The sequence below is a fragment of the Lithobates pipiens genome, unplaced genomic scaffold (assembly GCF_037356315.1).
Source record: "Lithobates pipiens isolate NorthernLeopardFrog02 unplaced genomic scaffold, aLitPip1_a1.2 Scaffold_16, whole genome shotgun sequence".
NCBI lineage: Eukaryota > Metazoa > Chordata > Amphibia > Anura > Ranidae > Lithobates > Lithobates pipiens.
The window spans coordinates 578,082,345-578,103,102 of NW_027507748.1; the positions used below are offsets into that span (position 1 = coordinate 578,082,345).

The following is a 20,758-nucleotide window of genomic DNA, read 5'->3' on the forward strand; positions in this document are numbered from 1 at the left end:
GTGTTTATTGGTCCGGAGCTGAAGTGGTTAAAGGATACCATGGACAAGAGGGCTGACTCCCTCTTAAAGAGAGCCTGGGACTCAACCCTAGCAAACTTAAAACCAGCTATGGCATCAACAGTGGTAGCCAGGAACCTGGAACACTGGCACAGCTAAGAACCCATACCGAGGCAGGAACCTCCCGTAAGGACTTTCTGGATACCCTGCCGGTTCTTCTGAAGGCGGTAGGATATATGGCAGATGCTTCAGCCGAATCTATAAAGATGTCGGCCAGATCTTCAGAGCTGATAAACTCAGCACGTAGAGCTATTTGGGTTAAGACGTGGACTGGGGATATAGCCTCAAAAACCAAACTTTGCAGTTTACTGTTTGAGGGGGATTTGGTTTTTGGTCCAGACCTAGAAGCAATACTTGACAGAACGGCCGATAAGAAAAAAACTTTTCCTGTAAACAAAAAGGTCAATTCTCAGGGTGGCAAGAATTTTCGTCCTTTTTGAAAAACCCCAGAAACTAAGGAGGCGGTATACAAAAGGCCCTGGAAACCTCAGAGGCAGGGGTAAGTCAGGGGTACTATTCCGTTCCCCGGCCCCAAACACAAAGAGCCAGTGACGGTCTTCTGGCTGCAGGAGCAGGGCTTCATACCTTCTTCCCACAGTGGAAGTCTGACAACCAGCCCATTTATCCTAAAAACAATAAAGGAGGCTTACAGGCTGGAATTTTCTCAAACCCCACCAATTCGTTTCTATGTAACTCGGGCTCCTCAAGACCTAGAGAAAGCAGTAGCCATGACTGCAATCTTACAAGAATTACTCCAGCAGGGGGTGATTACATCTTCCCCCCCCCCCCCGAAGTAGAACGGGGCTGTTCTCACATTTTTGGTAAAGCCATCGGGCAAGTTTAGAATTTTTAAATTCAGAATTAATCTGAACAAATTGATCTGACACAAGAAATTCAGAATGGACACTATCTTTTCAGTAAGTCTCCTGACCCCAGGCTGTTTCATAGCATCTATAGACTGACATCCCAAAAACACCTAAGTTTTGCGGTCAGGACAGAAACCTCAGTCCTGCATTTTAAGTTCAGGGCTGTCCTCGTCCCTGAGGATATTCACAAAAATTGTGGCAGAGGCCCTAGCTCCTCTAAGAATGGAGTATCGATTGTCCCATACTTAGACGATCTTCTTTTATTTGCTAGAACAAGTGACCTATTGGAGAAGGACATGGCAAGGACAAGGGGGCACTTGGAAGGCCTCGGTTGGATAATAAACTAGGAAAAAAATCTCACATGACTCAATCTGTCACTGAGATTCCTGGGTTTTACCATCAACTCCATACAGGAGAGAATTTTTCTCCTGGAGGAAAAGATAATAAAAGTCCAGAATGCAGTAAAGACCCAGACAAACCTGCGTATTTCCATCAGGGCAGCAATGTCAGTGTTGGGTCTTCTTACGGCATCTATCTCAGCTATACAATGGGCACGCCTCCATGCAAGGGTTCTCCAGCAGGCAATTTTGAGAAATTGGCCCTATGGAGAGTCCCTGGAAAAGCTATTCAGAGTGCCTTCTCGTGTTCAGAGGAAGCTCTGGTGGTGAAGGAGCCGCTCAAACTTAGACAGGGGCCTACTATGGTGTTTCCTGGTAGACAGGAGGTTGACAACGGAGGCAAGCTCCTGGGGGTGGGGTGCCCACCTGGAGGGACAGATGGCTCAGGGAAACTGGACAGCCAAGGAGGCCAGGAGATCCTCCAATTGGAAGGAACTAAGGGCTATCCTGTTGGGACTTTGGACCTTCAGGACACTGGTTCAGGGTCTCCATATCCAGGTCCTGTCTGACAATGCCACAGCAGAGTCTTGCACAACAAAACAGGGTGGCACAAGAAGCAGGGTATTGCTCACCCCATCAGGCCAGATCCGGTCCTGGGTCAAAAGAAATCTGAAGTCCCTGACAGCGATAAATCTAAAGGTCAACCTGAATTCTGTAGCGGACTTCTTGAGCAGGGAAAGGAACCTGGAAACAGTGGAGTCTGAACCCCGAAATTTTCCAAAAATTAACAAAGATGGGGATATCCACAGACCTGTTTGCATCCCAGAGAAACACAAAGGTAGAAACCTTTTTTTCCCCTAAACAGACAGTACCAATCGAGGGGCCTGGATACACTAGCACAACCCTGGAACTTCCACTTGTGCTACGCCTTTCCCCCGTTTCAGATGATCCCCTTGGCCCTAAAGAAGTTACAAAGGGAATCCACAAGTATAATTCTAGTGGCTCCCTTTTGGCCTAAGAGCTTGGTTTGCAACCATACAGAACACTCGCCTTGCTGGCAAGATCTCCTAACCCAGGGACCTCTTCAACACCCTAATATCTAATATCTAACAGCTTGGTTATTGAGGAGCAGATCCTAAAGAGAAGGGGGTTTATCTGATAAACTGGTCTTGACCCTTTTAGGTAGTCGGAAAGAGACTACAAGAGCTATTTATTTTAAGACATGGAAGAAGTTTAATTCCTGGTGCTTACAGAAAGATTTCCCACCCCAGGAAATGCTTTCAGTTTTAGAATTTCTCCATGACGGAATGGAGTTAGGATTAGCAGCTAGCACCCTGAAGGCTCAGGTGGCTGCTTTGTCGGTCTTTTTAGAAAAGCGGCTATCGCAGGAGCCTCCTATTAGATTTTTTTAGGGCATTGGCCAAATCTAGGCCAATACCTTGTGAGTTGCAAGCACTTTCTGTAGCTGAGCCTTTTTGTTCTATATTTCCGGACCGGGTAGTACTAAAAACTGACCTGGGTTTTTTGCCAAAGGTCTCGATAGCTTTTCATAGGGCACAAGAAATCATTCTCCCTACCTTTTTTTTTTTTTTTTTTTTTTTTTTTGTCTACACCATCCAACCCCAAGGAAAGGTCCTTCCATAACCTGGATGTGAGAAGACGCCTGCTGCACTATTTGGAGTTCAGAAAATCTAACTCTCTCTTCATTCTATTCGCAGGACCACATAAGGACTATAGTGCTTCCAAAAGCACTTCAGCTAGGTAGCTGCGTTTAGCCATTAATGAGGCCTATAGGGCTTCGGGGGCAGAGCCCCCCCCCACAGGCGTAATCACCCACTCCACGTGGGCAGTAGCAACATCGTGGGCAGAAAGAGCAGGGGCCTCTCAGTCTAATTTGTAGGGTGGCCACGTGGGCAAATTTCATCACCTTCACCTGCCACTACAGGTTGGACCTGCTGTTGGCATCAGAACAATTGTTTGGCAGAAAGGTTCTGCAGGCGGTGGTCCCACCCTAAAGTAAGTACTCTCTTATCTCCAGGTGCTGTCCTGAAAGACGAGGGGAGAAAACCCTAGTTAGACTTACCGGTAACGGTTTTTCTACAAGTCTTTCAGGACAGCGCCGATGACCCGCCCTAGATTGTATTTGAAAAATGTAGTGTTATTGCTATGTTCTGCTTATCTAATTTTAGCATGGCTTGAGGTACTCTTGGAACAACTGAGGCCATGGTGGCACTGACCGGTCTTTAAAGAAAGCTGCAGTGTTTCCTGGGAAAGTGGGTGGAGCTGCGCTCTCCAGGTGCTGTCCTGAAAGACTTGTAGAAATACCGTTACCGGTAAGTCTAACTAGGGGTTCAATCTCTAATGCCGCCCTGCCATCGCGACCGTGCCGCCAGCGGCGCGCTCGTGTGCTGGTCGGGACCCCCGTGAGTCCGGTCGCGGGTCCCGCGGACTCGATCGCTGTGGGCATACTCACGATCATTTAGCGGGGCAGCTGAACGGAGAAATGCTGTTTACATGCCTAGCAACTAGTGACGCTGATCTCTGCTCCATGTGATTGGAGCAGAGATCAGTGTTCACTAAATTAAAGCCCAGCCCCCAACAGTTAGTAACACACCCCTAGGAACACTTAACCCCTACACTGCCACCCACTGGTTAACCCCTTCAATGCCAGTGTCATTTACACAGGAGTCACTGCATTTATATAGCAGTGATTGCTGTATAAATGACAATTGTCCCAAAAATGTGTCAATGTCCAATGTGTCCGCCATAATGTCGCAGTCGCAATAAAAATTGCTGGTCGCCGCCATTACTAGTAAAAAATAAAAAAAAAATAATAAAAATGCCATAAAACTATCCCCTATTTTGTAAACGCTATAACTTTTTTCGCAAATCAATCGCTTATTGCGAATTATTTTATTTTTATTTTTTTACCAAAAATGTAGAAGAATAGGTATCGGCCTAAACTGAGGGAAAATTTTATATATTTTTGGGGGATATTTATTATAACAAAGTAAAAAATAATGCGTCTTTTTTTTCAAAATTGTCGCTCTTTTTGTTTATAGTGCAAAAAATAAAAACCGCAGGGGTGATTAAATACCACCAAAAGGCTTTGTGGGGAAAAAAGGACGTCAATTTTGTTTGGGAGCCACATCGCATGCCCGTGCTATTGTCAGTTAAAGCGACGCAGTGCCGAATCGCAAGAGTGGTTAATATGGGACACTGTTAAAAAAAAAAAAACATTTTCATATCCTACCAGATATATACTTATATGGGGTAATGATGGACTTCCCAAGCTTCTGACTCTTCTGGGTTTTCAGAGATGGGGAAAGATCCGGAGTAACAAAAAGATGAATTCCCCTTGGTTTTCAGGCAGCGGCAAGAAGCAGAAATGAATATATAAGTGTTTATTATTTTTGTTCAAAGGGCATAATCTCCATCATAGATTTAAAATACGGACTCTGGTACATGTTACAGCATATCAATGGATAAAAGATACATGCATCTTGATACAAAAGTAATTGCAAGAACAATTTACAAATACAGCAATTTTTTTCAAAAACTTCAGAGAACACCCCTGCTACCCCTGTAGTAACTACTGTAATTCAACTGTATAACTGTCCCCTTAAATCCTCTGAAGAGTTGAGAGGAGAGTTTCTCTCCAGTTGACTTTGTTCTTTCAATTTCTTCAACTGCGCCATGTCTTTAGGGTTACAATTTCTTCAGCAAAGTGTTTTTTTTTTTTCTTTTTACTTCTATCCTTTTTTGGATAAAATAGTACAAGCTAGGTCAACTAAGGGTCTTATTTCTGTGATGTATATAGGGCACTGTTGGATAGCTTTTTTATTAAACTTTCCTGTTCGTTCTAGGGATGGGTGGGAACAGGATCTTGGTCCTATTCCTGTAATGCTTGGGATAATCTTTGATCCTTGCCCTGTGTTGCTTTGCTCATCACAAAGACTAACCCAGATTTTCATCCTTGATGGGGTTTGCAGAACCCCTGAATTTTTTTTATATTGGCCTGTGACCAGATTCAACCTGTGGAAGGTGTGGCAACGCAGGCAGATTGATGCATCTCTTGTGGCAAGGTCTTAAACTTCAGAGCTACTGGGCTCAGGGGGTAATATTGGGATTGTTGTAGTGTCCAGTACATGCTCGACCATTTCAGTGTATACTGTTTGAAGGGATGCTGGCATAGACACTGTATTGTATATGTATTGGTTCACATGTCATCTACCAGCCTCTGTGTTCTAGGGGGAGCCTTAAGGTTATATGTGGCCTACCCGATAAAATCACTAGTAACACACTTATTGGACATAGAGGGGATGTGCATTCAGAGTCTACAGGAACTCCACAGTGCTTGACACCTTAGATCGTGCCCTACATCACACTTCATGCATGCCTCTGGCCCCCATACTGAGATGGCCGAGCTACTTTCACGGCTTGCTTTTGCAGGATTCCATGAGGGTGCCCAACGGGTCCTTAAGCAGACAGCCACTGGCCTTGGACAACAGCACATACATTTGGTATGGAAGACCATGCCATCCATGGATTCTGAATGATTCCAGGGGATGGTGTTACTTGGCCTCATTGGTTCTGATAGTGGTTATTCTCAGGGACAGTGAGGAACGTCACTTGCTCAAGGCTAGTGTTCGTCCTGGATGCCCCTTCAAACACCGTTACGCTGGGTCATTGTTTCTGGAAATGAACATGACCTGGGCATGGTTCCTCTCAGGAGCCTGAGGGGGTATTGACATGATGAAAAAGCAAAATAATTGCTTGGGAGCCCCCTGGGTAACATGGGGGGTTTGGTCTCAATGCTGAATCCTGGATTAATCCTGGATTAATCCTGGATTGGGGATATTGCAATCTGTGTTTTACTAATTTTGCTTATGGTATTACTTTTATGTGCCTGCTTCAGGTTTATTATGTGCATGGTTTCCGAGGTACTTGACCTTCCAACCCAGCTGCAGCTAATAGAATATATCTTAACTTTTACTATGGCCACCGGGATGAGTATGTCACCGTGAGAAGAAGTAAGTCATGTTTGTGGTTTGTCATGACTTAGAGGGGATTGTAGTAATAAGGCTGAACCAAAGTGACTCCATGTTTGTAAGTTCATATAGAATTAACCTGGTTAACTTTACTAGCTGGCTTAGATTCTGTATCTGCAGACTGTAGCAGTTTTTCTGTAAACATGCACATAAGGAAATATAGCTTACATAGGCAGTCTCATTCTATGCTGTCTAAATAAATTGTGTCACAATATGTCTGGGCCACATATCCCATGACTGTGATTCAGAAGCAGATGACATGAGTAATGATATGTAATGATAGTGTGTAGTGTACGCCTCTATATTAATCACACCCATGTTCTATGCAATGATTGGCTGATAAGGGTGCATATAACGTGCAGCCCCTCCCACAATAGATTAGACATCTCCTGACATTTGGTCTCAACTCATGTTTTATTGTCTTTGTCGGGATGTTTGTCTCCTAATGCTGCAGCATTAGTATAAAGGGTTTCGGGAGTATTGTAATTGCGTTAGTTACACCTAGCTGGTCTTTGTCAGGTATATAGAAATACCATTTTAATCACAACACTCTTGGAACAACTGAGGCCATGGTGGCACTGACCGGTCTTTAACCACTTGCCGACCGCCGCACGACGATGTACGTCAACAGAATGGCACGGGCAGGCATAAGGGCTTACATGTACGCCCTTGCCTGCCCGCCGGTCGGGGGCCCGATCGGGCCCCCGCCCGGTGCCTGCGGCGGTCGGTATTCGTTCGGGAGCGATCCCGGACGAGGGGACGGCCATTCATTCATGGCCACCCCCTCGCGATCGCTCCCGACGAATGAAAATGTCCCGTGACATCACTTCCTCTCCTGTAATGTAAACACAGGAGAGGAAGTGATGTATTCTCTCCTCCGTGTCGGTATTTTTCGTTCCGGCACCGAGGAGAGAGGTTCGGTGAGTTGCACCAACACACCACACATACAGTAGAACATGCCAGGCACACTCACACCCCCCCTTTACCCCCCGATCACCCCCCAATTACCCCTGCCCCCCCAGTCACAGTGACACCAATTGCTTTTTTTTTTTTTTTTTTTTTTGCATTGGTGTCATTTGTGACTGTAATAACTGTTAGGGCAGTTGGGGTTAGCCCCCTTTAGTTCTAATGTGCCCCCCTAACCCCCCCAATAAAGGTTTAACCCAGTGATCACCCCCCGTCGCCAGTGTCACTAAGGCTGGGTTCACATTGCAGCGGTTTATGAGAACGAATGTGATTCGCACCGCACTGCAGTGCAAATCACATCCGATCTCTGTGCGATTCGAGTTCAGCCATACAGATAGTATGACTGAATTCATGTCGCACCCGCCGCACCCGCCGCAAATTCGCACGGGACCCTTTTTTTGGCCCGCAGCACTGCGATATGCGAACTGATCTGGGGGTGTCATTAACATTTCACTGACACTCCCAGCAGTTCGCATAGGGCAGTGTGAACTGCCGCCGGGAGGCATGCGATGCGGGAACCCGCCACGGATTCGTGGCGTTCCCGCATCGCTCCAGTGTGAACCCAGCCTAATAAGCGATCGTTTTTCTGATCACTGTATTAGTGTCACAGGTGACGCTAGTTAGGCAGGTAGGTATTTAGGTTCGCCGCAGCTTTTTATAGCGCCAGGGACCCCCATATACTACCGCATAAAGCCCCCTGATTGCCCCCTAGTTAACCCTTTCACCAGTGATCACCATATAACTGTTACAGGTGACGCTGGTTGGTTAGTTATTTTTTTTATAGTTTCAGGGCACCCGCCATTTATTACCTAGTCTCACTAGTGTACCCCTAAATTTAGGGGTGTCTACTTTCCAAAATGGGGTCATTTGGGGGGGGTTTGTGCCATCTTGGCATTTTATGGCCTTCAAAACTGTAACGCCCTTAGAAAGCCTGAAGGCGGTGCTTGGTTTTCGGGGCCCCGTACGCGGCTAGGCTCCCAAAAAGTCCCACATATGTGGTATCCCCGTACTCAGGAGAAGCAGCAGAATTTATTTTGGGGTGTCATTTCACATATGCCCATAGCATGTGTGAGCAATATATCATTTAGTGACAACTTTGTGTAAAAAAAAATAAAAAAATTTTTTTTGTCATTATTCAATCGCTTGAGGCAAAAAAATAAAATATTCAATGGGCTCAACATGCCACTTATCAATTTCCTTAGGGTGTCTACTTTCCAAAATGGGGTCATTTGGGGGGGGGTTTGTACTGCCCTGCCATTTTAGCACCTCAAGAAATGAGATAGGCAGTCGTAAACTAAAAGCTGCGTAAATTCCAGAAAACGTACCTTAGTTTGTAGATGTGACAACTTTTGCGAAAACCAATAAATATACAATTATTGACTTTTTTTTTTACCAAAGACATGTGGCTGAATACATTTTGGCCTAAATGTATGACTAAAATGGAGTATTGGATTTTTCTAATAACCAAGTAGAAAATCATTTTTTTTCAAAATTTGCGGTCTTTTTACGTTTATCGCAAAAAATAAAAATCGCAGAGGCAATCAAATACCATCAAAAAGCTCTATTTGTGGGAAGAAAAGGACGCAAATTTTGTTTGGGTACAACATTGCATGACCGCGCAATTACCAGTTAAAGCAGCGCAGTGCCAAATTGTAAAAAGACCTCTGGTCATTTACCAGCAAAATGGTCCGGTCTGAAGGTGGTTAAAGAAAGCTGCAGTGTTTCCTGGGAAAGTGGGTGGAGCTGCACTCTCCAGGTGCTGTCCTGAAAGACTTGTAGAAATACCATTAACGGTAAGTCTAAGTAGGGGTTGTTCAATCTCTAATGCCGCCCTGCCATCGCGACCGTGCCGCCAGCGGCGCGCTCGTGTGCTGGTCGGGACCCCCGTGAGTCCGGTCGCGGGTCCCGTGGACTCTATCGCTGTGGGCATACTCGCGATCATCTCGCGGGGCAGCTGAACGGAGAAATGCTGTTTACATGCCTAGCAACTAGTGACGCTGATCTCTGCTCCATGTGATTGGAGCAGAGATCAGTGTTCACTAAATTAAAGCCCAGCCCCCAACAGTTAGTAACACACCCCTAGGAACACTTAACCCCTACACTGCCACCCACTGGTTAACCCCTTCAATGCCAGTGTCATTTACACAGGAGTCACTGCATTTATATAGCAGTGATTGCTGTATAAATGACAATTGTCCCAAAAATGTGTCAATGTCCAATGTGTCCGCCATAATGTCGCAGTCGCAATAAAAATTGCTGGTCGCCGCCATTACTAGTAAAAAATAAAAAAAATTAATAAAAATGCCATAAAACTATCCCCTATTTTGTAAACGCTATAACTTTTGCGCAAATCAATCAATCAATCGCTTATTGCGAATTATTATTTTATTTTTTACCAAAAATGTAGAAGAATAGGTTTCGGCCTAAACTGAGGGAAAATTTTATATATTTTTGGGGGATATTTATTATAACAAAGTAAAAAATAATGTGTCTTTTTTTTCAAAATTGTCGCTCTTTTTATTTATAGTGCAAAAAATAAAAACCGCAGAGGTGATCAAATACCACCAAAAAGCTTTGTGGGGAAAAAAGGACGTCAATTTTGTTTGGGAGCCACATCGCATGCCGTGCTATTGTCAGTTAAAGCGACGCAGTGCCGAATCGCAAAAGTGGTTAATATGGGACACGGTTAAAAAAAAACTGTTTTCATATCCTACCAGATATATACTTATATGGGGTAATGATGGACTTCCCAAGCTTCTGACTCTTCTGGGTTTTCAGAGATGGGGAAAGATCCGGAGTAACAAGATGAATTCCCCTTGGTTTTCAGGCAGCAGCAAGAAGCAGAAATGAATATGTGTTTATTTTTGTTCAAAGGGCATAATCTCCATCATAGATTTAAAATACGGACTCTGGTACATGTTACAGCATATCAATGGATAAAAGATACATGCATCTTGATGCAAAAGTAATTGCAAGAACAATTTACAAATACAGCAATTTTTTTCAAAAACTTCAGAGAACACCCCTGCTACCCCTGTATTAACTACTGTAATTCAACTGTATAACTGTCCCCTTAAAGAGGAAGTAAACCCTTATGAGTTTACTTCCTCTTTTTTTTCCCTGCAAAGGTAAAGCATAATGGACTACTATGCATCGCATAGTAGCCCATTATGTGTCACTTACCTGACACAGGAGCCAGCGAAGTCGCGCTGTCCCCTGTAGTCCGCCGCATCCATCTTGCTGGTGGCGTCTCGCAGCTCCGCCGCTGTCATTCGGCGAAGCCGCGATGACGTCACTCCCGCGCATGCGGGACAAATGCGGCAGCTCCATTTTTGGAACTGCCGCGTTCAGTGCCCCTGCGCGCTGCTGTCTACGGCACATGCGCCGTAGACAGCGGTGCCCGTTTTCGGGCAAATATCTCCTAAACCATATAGGGGTTTGCAGAACCCCCTGAATTTTTTTTTATATTGGCCTGTGACCAGATTCAACCTGTGTAAGGTGTGGCAACGCAGGCAGATTGATGCATCTCTTGTGGCAAGGTCCTAAACTTCAGAGCTACTGGGCAAAATCTTAATGGGCCATTGGATGTCAATATCTTGGTTGAACCACTTGCGTGCTTATTGGGCTATCGTGATCCCTGTATTTATACTCCTCTTGTAAATCCTATTAGACATGCACTTTTTGTGGCCTGTAGACAGATTGCCCTTAAGTGGACCTCTCCTTATCATCCTACTCTCATTGGCTCTTTGACCGAAATAGGATTATTTCCTTCGATAGACTCCTATTTTCTAAGGAACCGAGTAAATTTGAGAATATCAGCCTCAAGCCATTGTGACCAATGTCCACGGTAGTGGTATAGACATCTGCACAAATAAGTACTGCTCTATATAGATATGTATATACTTTTTTCTATTAATGGGTATATTGAGATTAATTTGATTAATTTTATTTGGCAAGAATCAATTGTTAACTTTCTTTTTTCATTGGCTTCATGCTCCAAAGGGGGGTTGTGTGTTTTTGTTTGTTTTTTTGTATTTGTGGTGGTTTATGGCACGTATTTTGTACAATGTCTTTGTATTGTAAATTCCAAAAATAAAAAAATCGGATTTTAAAAAGTCCATTTGAAAGACCTGTGCAGGGAAAGAACAGTCTGTTACTGAGGTTCTGCATGTAACTAGTAGTAATTGGCTGCCTTACCCAGACAAGTCTTTACAGATATGGATTTTGCAAAGCCAGGCTGCTTACACAAGGTTTACAAGTAGAATATGTGTAGGCAAAGATTATCCAAATTTGATTTAATGTGCAGGCTTTCAAAGGATTGTGCCAACGCATGTTAAACTATAAAATGTTTTTAATTTCTTAGCATTTGGAGATGTAAACTATGAAGCAGGAGTAAGACAAAAATCGGAACATCTTTCAGCATGGCAGCCCCCTCCATCTGAGGAGAACTGGGAAGAAGGTAAAGTGTGGTGTGTGTTTTCAAGCCTGCACATTGTCTTTGTTCATTTTACATGTGCTGTAACTCCAATTCAGACTGAAGCTCAATTTATGAGCATTCCTATGAGGAAGTTGTAGCAGAGCACTATGTAGGCAGCTGTAGTGCAGGGCAGCCTAGTTGGCTGTAATAGGTAGTGGGTTAGCAAGTGTACATATTCACTTTTAAGCCAATTTTATGTTTGTGTACAATTGTTCAGAGCTATCTGCCTCTATCATTGTCTCTGCACCATTTTGGAGAAGCCTGGTGTCTTGATAGCACAGCAAATCTCAGGAGATTTGGTCTGCCATTTTTGGTTGGATACTTGCTATAGGGAAGCCCAGCCACATTGAAGGCAGTTCACGTGTGTTTATAGACAGGGACCCGCTTGTGAGGGAGTTAGGAGGAGATGGGGAGAGTGTTCTGGCCTGTGAGGGATAGATCAGGGTTCCTACGGAGTTCTGTCTCTGCAATCCTGGTCGGATGAAAGACTCCCCGTGATGGATAATAAAACCGGTGCCCTCACTGTGAGGGCGGGACAAGCATATCAGGTGCCTATATCCATCTGCTGAAGAAATACCGTTGTTTCCGGGTAACGTGTGTGAATAACTGCCTCTACAGATACGCATTGTATGCTTGGGGTTTTATGCTGTTAGTCAGTGGAAAGTGCCTATAGTGCTGACCAATACAATTACCGCTTGCATCAGAAGTGACTGTGCTGTGTATCTATGCCTTCATGCTTGGAGTGAAACTGCATGCATTACTGCTGTAACTACTCTTCCTACTACCGTCTCCGGTAATAAACATTGCCTGGTTTATACAGTCAGTACATGTGATTCCCTCCTGAAGCCGCTACACCCTAGCCCCACTCTACAACAAGGTGCTGTCAACGCTCCAAAAACCCAACTGTGTACAGTCCCGCCAGCATGGACTACTCATTCAGCCCAATTTTATGGACATGGCATATGGAAGCACTATAGTACAGCATTAGGTCCCCTGCTCTGATTCTATTGTGAAAAGCCCTGTTATGCTGACCAGTTTCAATAGTAAGCAATCAGTGGGCACTACAGGGATGTGCTGCCAACCCAGTGTATGTTTACTAGCAGATGCAAATCTCGCACACCCCTGCAGAGCTGACCCTGCCCCTTGGTGTGCCTATTGACTGAGTTGAGTGCTATAAATCACTCCATATTAAGTATTTGTTGCTAGTAGTGTGGTTAGAATTGAGATGGGGAAACGCTGAGCTGTCCAACCACACTGCTCTGCATCCACAAGATGAATACTACTTTAAGGCAATATTGATAACTGACATCATTCTCTTCAGCAGCTCCTGGGGTACACATACCAGATAAGTCAGGCAGGCAATTCTGTTTAGGTACTGAATGTTTGCTTGGTCCCAATCAGACTAAATTTTAATTGCGTGCTCTTATCTACCAAAAGATTTGAAATTCCAGTGACTTGTGCGATTTCTACAAACTTGATAAAGCACTGTCAAACAATTGCAGTTTAAAAACCTTTTTTGCATCAGTGCTGTGGATTTCCTACAGTATCTGCAAACCTACTTCTATCCAATGCATGCACTCCATGAACTGCTACATATAACCTTTTTTTTTTTTTTTTCAGGGTGGGTTTCCTGATTGACAGCAGTGGAAAATACACCTGCCTAAAGCTGGTTATAGGTAGATTGAAGCTTGGCCGGTTCAATAGGGACCAGATGGATTTTGGATCCATCTATGGGCAGGCTGGTTGTACAGAAGCTGATCTCTCGATTGGCTTCTCTGCAACCACCTCCTTGGGTTTTTCTGCCTGATCTGTGCTGCAGACTTGAATGTAAATGCATCCAACAATTTGCTCCAGCATTGTTTAAAGAGCCTTTTATTGCGAGATTTGGGATCTTCATTAATCCCAAGATCTCACTAGAAGGATTGACGCATTACCCTAGAGTAGGTGAGGCAAGTCTAGCTGACTGGAATATTAAGTGGTGCAATACATGCAGACCTTAACTTTGGTCTCTCCTCCTGTCTTTGTTCTCTGGCACATGGGCATGCAGCAGAACCTAATTGGTTCCTAATGCATTTGTATCTCCCAGTCTGTGCTGCTGTTCAGGGGATGAGAAACTCATGCTCAAGGTGCTTGTAGGCAAAATGCATGCAATGCCCAGTTCTTGTAAGTATTGAATATCTTGCAGCTCCACCATGGCCTCAGTTGTAGTGTTTCCTCTGCCATGGTGGAAGCGCTGCAGGGAACCAGGGGTGTGCTACACTGTCTCCAGGTGGGGAGAATGTGGGGCATACCTGTATTAGGTGTTTGTTTTTTTTCTTCCAAGACCAGCTTCCTCCCTTACGTGCGGTGGCTGCTCCGGTGTCCCATCCTCTTCATACCTGGCAAGGGTCAGGCTGCCGGGAGTTTCCATTCCTCATAGACCGGCGGCACAGGCTTGGAGGCTTTTTTTTATTTTATTTCGTAAAATCCGATAGAAGTATCTCTGCGCTAGCCAATTAGATGAATGGGGGGGGGGAGAATAGGGGTGTGCTGCATACACTGGAAAGGGCTATTCAAACTCCAAAATGAGAACTAATGTGTAGAATAGAGCTGCGCAAAAAACTAAAGAGTGATAGAGTGAGCGAGGGAAAAGAATATGGGAGGAGAGGGGGGAGGGGGGGGGAGAGAAGTGTCAAATCAGAGGTAATTCAAAATCAATAATTCAGGGGTATAGGTAGTATACCATTCACTACCTCTAAATATCAACTGCAAGAACCAAAAAAATGAATAAATGATCTAATGCGATAAATCTCAAATCATTCATGTAGAACTTCAGCAAAGTTCATGTGCACTGATACATATATAGTGTCACGTTGTAAAAGTGCTAATAAACCTGCAAATCCTGCAAGTATGATCATTGATCATTTATTCATATTGGGGGTTTTTGCAGTTGATATTTAGAGGTAGTGAATGGTATACTACCTATACCCCTGCATGGATTTTTGAATTGGCCTCTGATTTGAAACATCTCTCCCCGCCCCCCCCCCCCCCCCATATTCTTTTCCCTTGCTTACTTTATCACTCTTTAGTTCTTTTTGTGCAGCACTATTCTACACATTGTTTGAATTTCACGCCTCCTTCCCCAAAGCCTCGTGCCTTCTGGGTTCCTTTGGCAAGTGCGTCATTCCGGCCGAGGGCGGGACTTCCGGCGACACAGCTTCCGGTTCTGGACGTTGGAACGCAAGCGGGGGGTGGCTGTCTTCATCTCGGCTGGCGTCATTCCCGGCGCTCGCAGCAGTAAGCAGCCCAGGAAAATGTGAAATAAAATGTGCAAAACGCTATTCAGACCTCGCGCAATGGAGGAGGAACAAACAGCAGGAGCCCCCCCCCAAGTCAGCCAGGCTCAGGTAAGCAGACAGTGGTTTGATTGTTGCAGTATGGGCCTAGTGGTTTTTTCCCTTCCTTAAATTGGGCAATTTTTTGGAAGCCTGCAGCCATCTTCCTGTTTGATATTACAGGAATAATGTACATCTGCTTTGTTATAGTGAATCTGTGGGAGGATTTACTGGCTGTGGAGCAAAGACCGGAGTTAAAGGGATAGCTCCTCTGTTTCTTGCTTTGATAGCATGTTTGTTTTCATGGAAATGGTATTTCAGAAAGCTAAAGAAAAGACCAAACATTCCTCCCCTCCTACTAAAAGGAAATGTCCGTCATGTAGAAATGTTCTTAAGGAGTCTTGGACCAAGGTGTTATGCAGGTCCTGCATAGCAGACTTGGTTAAAGGGGAAACTACTCCTGCTACACCCGTGACTCAGCAAGGACAATTATTAAACTTTCTGGAAGGAACTGGCAGACACTTTCGAAACGTTCCATTCCTATCTGGATAGACACCCAGCTGCAAGCAGCAGCACAGTACCCCGCTCACTCATCTGTTACTGCATCTAGAGCGGGCAGTATCTCAGAGGATGAAGAGCAAAGTTTCTTCAGGATCCAGGGAAGAATCGGATGAAGGGAAAAACTTCTTCCTCTTCTCGGTATAAATTATCCTTGGAGGAGGTGGATGATCTTTTGAAAGTTATCCACACCACTCTAATATATCAGAGGATAAAGCCCAGTTATTGTTACACAATAAAATGTTTCAGAGCATGGGCGAGGTGAAACACAGGGTTTTTCTGGTGCACAACTATAAAGAGGGAGTGGAAGGACCCAGAGGGCCCCTTCCTTTTCCAGATCCCTCAAACTGAGGTTTCCTTTTGAAGAGGATAGCTCTCAAGTATGGAACAAAAAACAAAGCTTGATGCAGCTTTCTCAGGTTTCAAGGAACACAGACCTCGTGTTTGAGGACATGGGTATCCTAAAGGATGCCATGGACAAGAGGGCAGACTACCTATTAAAGAGAGCATGGGATTCAACCCTAGCAAACTTAAAACCAACTATGGCCTCAACAGTAGTAGCCAGGAACTTGGAGCACTGGCTGGAACAATTAAAAGCCCATATCGAGGCAGGAATGCCCCGTAAGGACCTGCTGGATATGCTGCTGGTACTACTAAAAGCAGTGGGGTACATGGCAGCTGCCTCAGCTGAATCTGAAAATGTCAGACAGATCCTCAGCATTGATGAACTCGGCTCGTAGAGCTTTATAGGTTAAGACATGGACTGGGGATTCTTGACGCCATATTGGATAGGACGGCGGATGAGAAAAAAGCCCTCCCAGTAAAGGTGATCCCTCGGGGCAATAAAAATTTTCGTACTTTTCAAAAAAAAGACACAAGAATCAGGTTACAAAAGACCCTGGGGGTCTCAGAGGCAGGGGTAAGTCGGGGGTCCTTTTTTAGCCCCCCCTAACTCAAAAAGCCAGTGACCGTCCTGACTGTGGGAGCAAGGCTGCAGTCCTTTTCCACAGTGGGAGACTGACAACCAGTCCGTACATCCTGAAGACTATAATGGAGGGTTACAGATTGGAGTTCTCTCAAACACCACCTGTTCGTTTTTATGTCACTCAGGCCTCCCAAGACCTAGAGAAATCTATTGCCATGACTTCAATCTTGCAAGAATTGATTCAACAGAGGGTGATCATAAATGTTCCCCCCCAAAGGAGGACAGGGATGCTATTCGCACATATTTTTTGTAAAAAAGCCTTTGGGAAAATTCTGATTGATTCTGAACCTGAAGATACTAAACGGAGCAATCGGGTACAAGAAATTCAGAATGAACACCATTTTTTCAGTAAAGGGTCTCCTGACCCCAAGCTGTTTTATGGCGTCCATAGACTTGAGAGATTCATATCTCCATGTACCTATAGCCCCAGTATCACAAAAACACCTAAGGTTTTCAGTCAAGATGGGAAGCTCAAGTCTACACCTTCAGTTCAGAGCTCTTCCTTTCGGGCTGTCCTCCTCCCCGAGGATATTTACAAAGATTGTAGCAGAGGCCTTGGCCCCCCTCAGACTGAAGGGCATATCGTTTGACCCATATTTAGACAACCTCCTAATATTTGCCAAAACAAGGGATCTATTAGAGAAGGATCTGGTAGGGACAAAGACACCTGGAAGGTCTAGGCTGGATAATAAACATGGAGAAATCAAATATGACTCCATCTCAGTCAATAAAATTCCCTGGATATACCATCAATTCCATACATGAGAGAATTTTTCTCCCAGAGGAAAAGATAGAGAAGGTTCAAGATGCCATGAAAAGGACCCAGACAAACCTACCAATTTCTATCAGGGCAGCTATGTCAGTACTAGGTCTCCTCACGGCATCAGCAGTACAATGGGCACGTCTCCATGCAAGGGATCTTCAGCAGGCAATTTTAAGAAATTGGTCTTATGGAGAGTCCCTGGAAAAGTTGATCAGAATGCCCTCGAGTTCAGAGGAAGCCCTTTTGGAGGAGATTAACAAATGCAAGTTCCTGGGGTTGGGGTGCCCACCTGGAAGGGCAAATGGCTCAGGGAAATTGGACAAACAGGGAAGCCAAGAGATCATCCAATTGCAGGGAACTAGGGGCTATTCTCCTAGGACTATGGGCCTTCGAGAGACTGGTCCAAGGGCAACATGTCCAGGTGTTATCGGACAACACCACAGCAGTGGCCTATATAACGAGGCAAGGAGGCACGGGGAGCAGGGTGTTGCTTTCCTCGACCCTTCAGATCCTGTCCTGGGCAGAAAACTTGAGGTCCCTAACAGCGGTGCACCTAAAAGGAGATCTGAATACAGTAGCATCCTTTCTGAGCAGAGGAGATACTGGAATCTGAGTGGAGCCTAAACTCAGAGGTATTCCAAGGGCTAAGCGAAAGGTAGGGAGCGCCTCAAGTAGATCTGTTCGCATCCCAGAGCAATGCAAAGGTGAAGACCTACTTTTCTCTAAACAGTGATGGCGAACCTTGGCACCTCAGATGTTTTGGAACTACATTTCCCATGATGCCCAATTACACTTCAGAGTGCATGAGCATCATGGGAAATGTAGTTCCAAAACATCTGGGGTGCCAAGGTTCGCCATCACTGCTCTAAACACAGGATCAAGCCAGAGGTTTATATGCACTAGCACAGCCATGGAACTTCCACTTGTGCTATGCCTCCCCCCCCCCCCTTTTTCAGTTGATACCCTTGGTATTAAAGAAACTACAGAAGGAGACCATGAGCATTATTCTGGTGGCTCCTTTTTGGCCCAAAAGGGCCTGGTTTGCAACTGTTCAAAGGATGGCGGTGGAGCCTCACTGGGTTCTTCCTCTCCGCAAAGATCTAACCCAGGGACCCATTCAACATCCAAACATAGAACACCTCAGACTTGGTTACTGAGAAGCAGATCCTAAAAAGTAAATGCTTGCCAGACAAACTGGTCTCAACCCTTTTAAGCAGCTGAAAAAGGTCACTGGGGCAATTTATTTTAAAACGTGGAAACGCTTTAATTCTTGGTGCATAACAGTTTTCACTGATGGAAATCCCTTCGGTTTTAGAATTTATCCATGATGGAATGGAGTTGGGATTGGCGGCCAGTACCTCAAAGGTCCAAGTGGCTGCTTTATTGTTTTTCCTGGAGAGACAACTCTCAGGAGCCGCTTATTCGGTTTTTTAAGGCATTTTCAGAGCTAGACCAATGCCTTAAGTTTTTTCCAAAATGGGATCTATCCCTGGTTCTGCTGGGTTTGACCAAAGAACCCTTTGAACCTCCAGAGAAGGTGACAATCAAATTATGGTCGCTCAAACTAGCCCTTTTAGTGGCAGTTACTTCAGCTAGAAGGGTAAGCAAGTTGCAAGCACCATCTATATTAGAACCTTTCTGTTGTATATTTCCAGATCGGGTAGTGCTGGAAACTGACCCGAGTTTCCTGCCAAAAGTTCCAACAGCTTTTCATAGAATGCAAGAAATAATTCTCCCTACTTTTTTGCCCTACACCATCCAGCTCTAGGGAGAAATCTTTCCATAGCCTGGGCGTGAGAAGGTGTTTACTACACTATCTGGAAATCATGAAGGAATTCAGTCAAATTCGCTCTTTATTCTGTTTTCAGGACCACGTAAAGGGTATAGTGCTTCCAAAAACACTATAGGTAGATGGCTGCGAATAGCCATCAGTGAAGCGTATAGAGCTTCAGGGGCAGATCCTCCCACGGGGTAGTGGTCCATTCATCAAGGGCAGTAGCAACGTCCTGGGCGGAAAGAGCAGGGGCTTCTCTGGGTCGGATCTGTAAAGTGGCCACGTGGACAAGTTTCTCCACCTTCACCCACCACTACGGATTGGACTTGCTGTAAGCATCGGAGCAATCATTCGGCAGGAAGGTCCTGCAGGCAGTGGTCCCACCCTAGAGTAAGTACTCTTATCTCCAGGTGCTGTCCTGAAAGACGAAGGGAGAAATCCCTAGTTAGACTTGCCGGTAAGGGTATTTCTACGAGTCTTTCAGGACAGCGCCGATGACCCTCCCTAATTGTATTATAAAATGTAGTGTTATTGCTATGTTCTGCTTATCTATTTTCAGCATGGCTGGGGGTACTCTATGAACAACTGAGGCCATGGTGGAAGCATCTGAAAAACTGACTGCAGTGTTTCCTGGGAAAGGGGGTGGAGCTGCACTCTCCAGGTGCTGTCCTGAGACTCTTAGAAATACCGTTACTGGTAAGTCTAACTAGGTTTTTTTACTCAACATGATTTTCCATCTATAGCCATACCTTTTTGAGAGTAGTGAGTACATCTAGAAATACCCAAGATTAAAAATAAGCTGCATAATGTCTTCTGAGCATTACTGGGGGGGTGTTGACGTCAGTGATCCACTGGGGTCGGATAATTCAACAAAAGTAAAATATTGATGGATATGCTTTGGGAAGGGAAGAGACAGGAATTCAGTATTTGCCCATGTAGATGGGGCACCATCATGAAGTGAGATGGATGAGTAGGTGGGGGGCTACTTGGATCTGAAGTGTATATTAGAGACCTGGCATCAAGTAAGTTAAATGGAAGGTATGGGTTTTTTTAAACACTATCTAAATCAAATTTCACTAGCAGCTGCCAGACCTCTGGTTACGTTATAAGTGGCGGTGCTCAAGCTGCAGCCTATAGATGGGAAGATATGCCCTGACACTCCAGCGTGTCAGAAGTCACAAATTAAAAACTGGCGCTTTTTTTTTTTTTTTTCTCGAGTGCTAAATGCCTAATTTAATATGTTCAGGCTGCAGTGTTGGTGTGCCTTTGACCACATTGCGACACTTCCACCTATTCAGTCTTCAATGAACCAAACTTTAGGGCTGGCAGACGACTGTCCTAGTTGCACCTGACTGCATGGCTACTGAAAGGTTGTGTATAAAAGCGTATGCAATTGAGGAGTTTCGTGTGTGCTGAGGTGTAGGACTGTGGCATGTGTGCAAAGTAGGCTCAAGTTTTATTTAACTATATTCCATTAAACCCCTCCCACTGCTAGCACAATCGGTCTACTCCCACAATTTGCTATAGCGCATGCTGCTTCATTCCTTCATAAACATTTCTTTGGGGGGAGGGTGAGATGGGGTTTAAAAAAAATCAGCCCAAGGTGCCA

At 44.8% G+C, this 20,758-nt stretch overlaps 1 pseudogene across 1 annotated transcript in view; it reads left to right on the plus strand.

Annotated features, from left to right (window-relative positions):
• Positions 1-20,758, plus strand: part of LOC143983737 (uncharacterized) — an 84,060-nt pseudogene that overhangs the window by 43,891 nt on the left and 19,411 nt on the right. Inside the window, exon 4 of the transcript XR_013274636.1 lies at positions 11,642-11,737. The product of XR_013274636.1 is annotated as an uncharacterized LOC143983737 (transcript). The remainder of the gene's footprint in view (positions 1-11,641; positions 11,738-20,758) is intronic.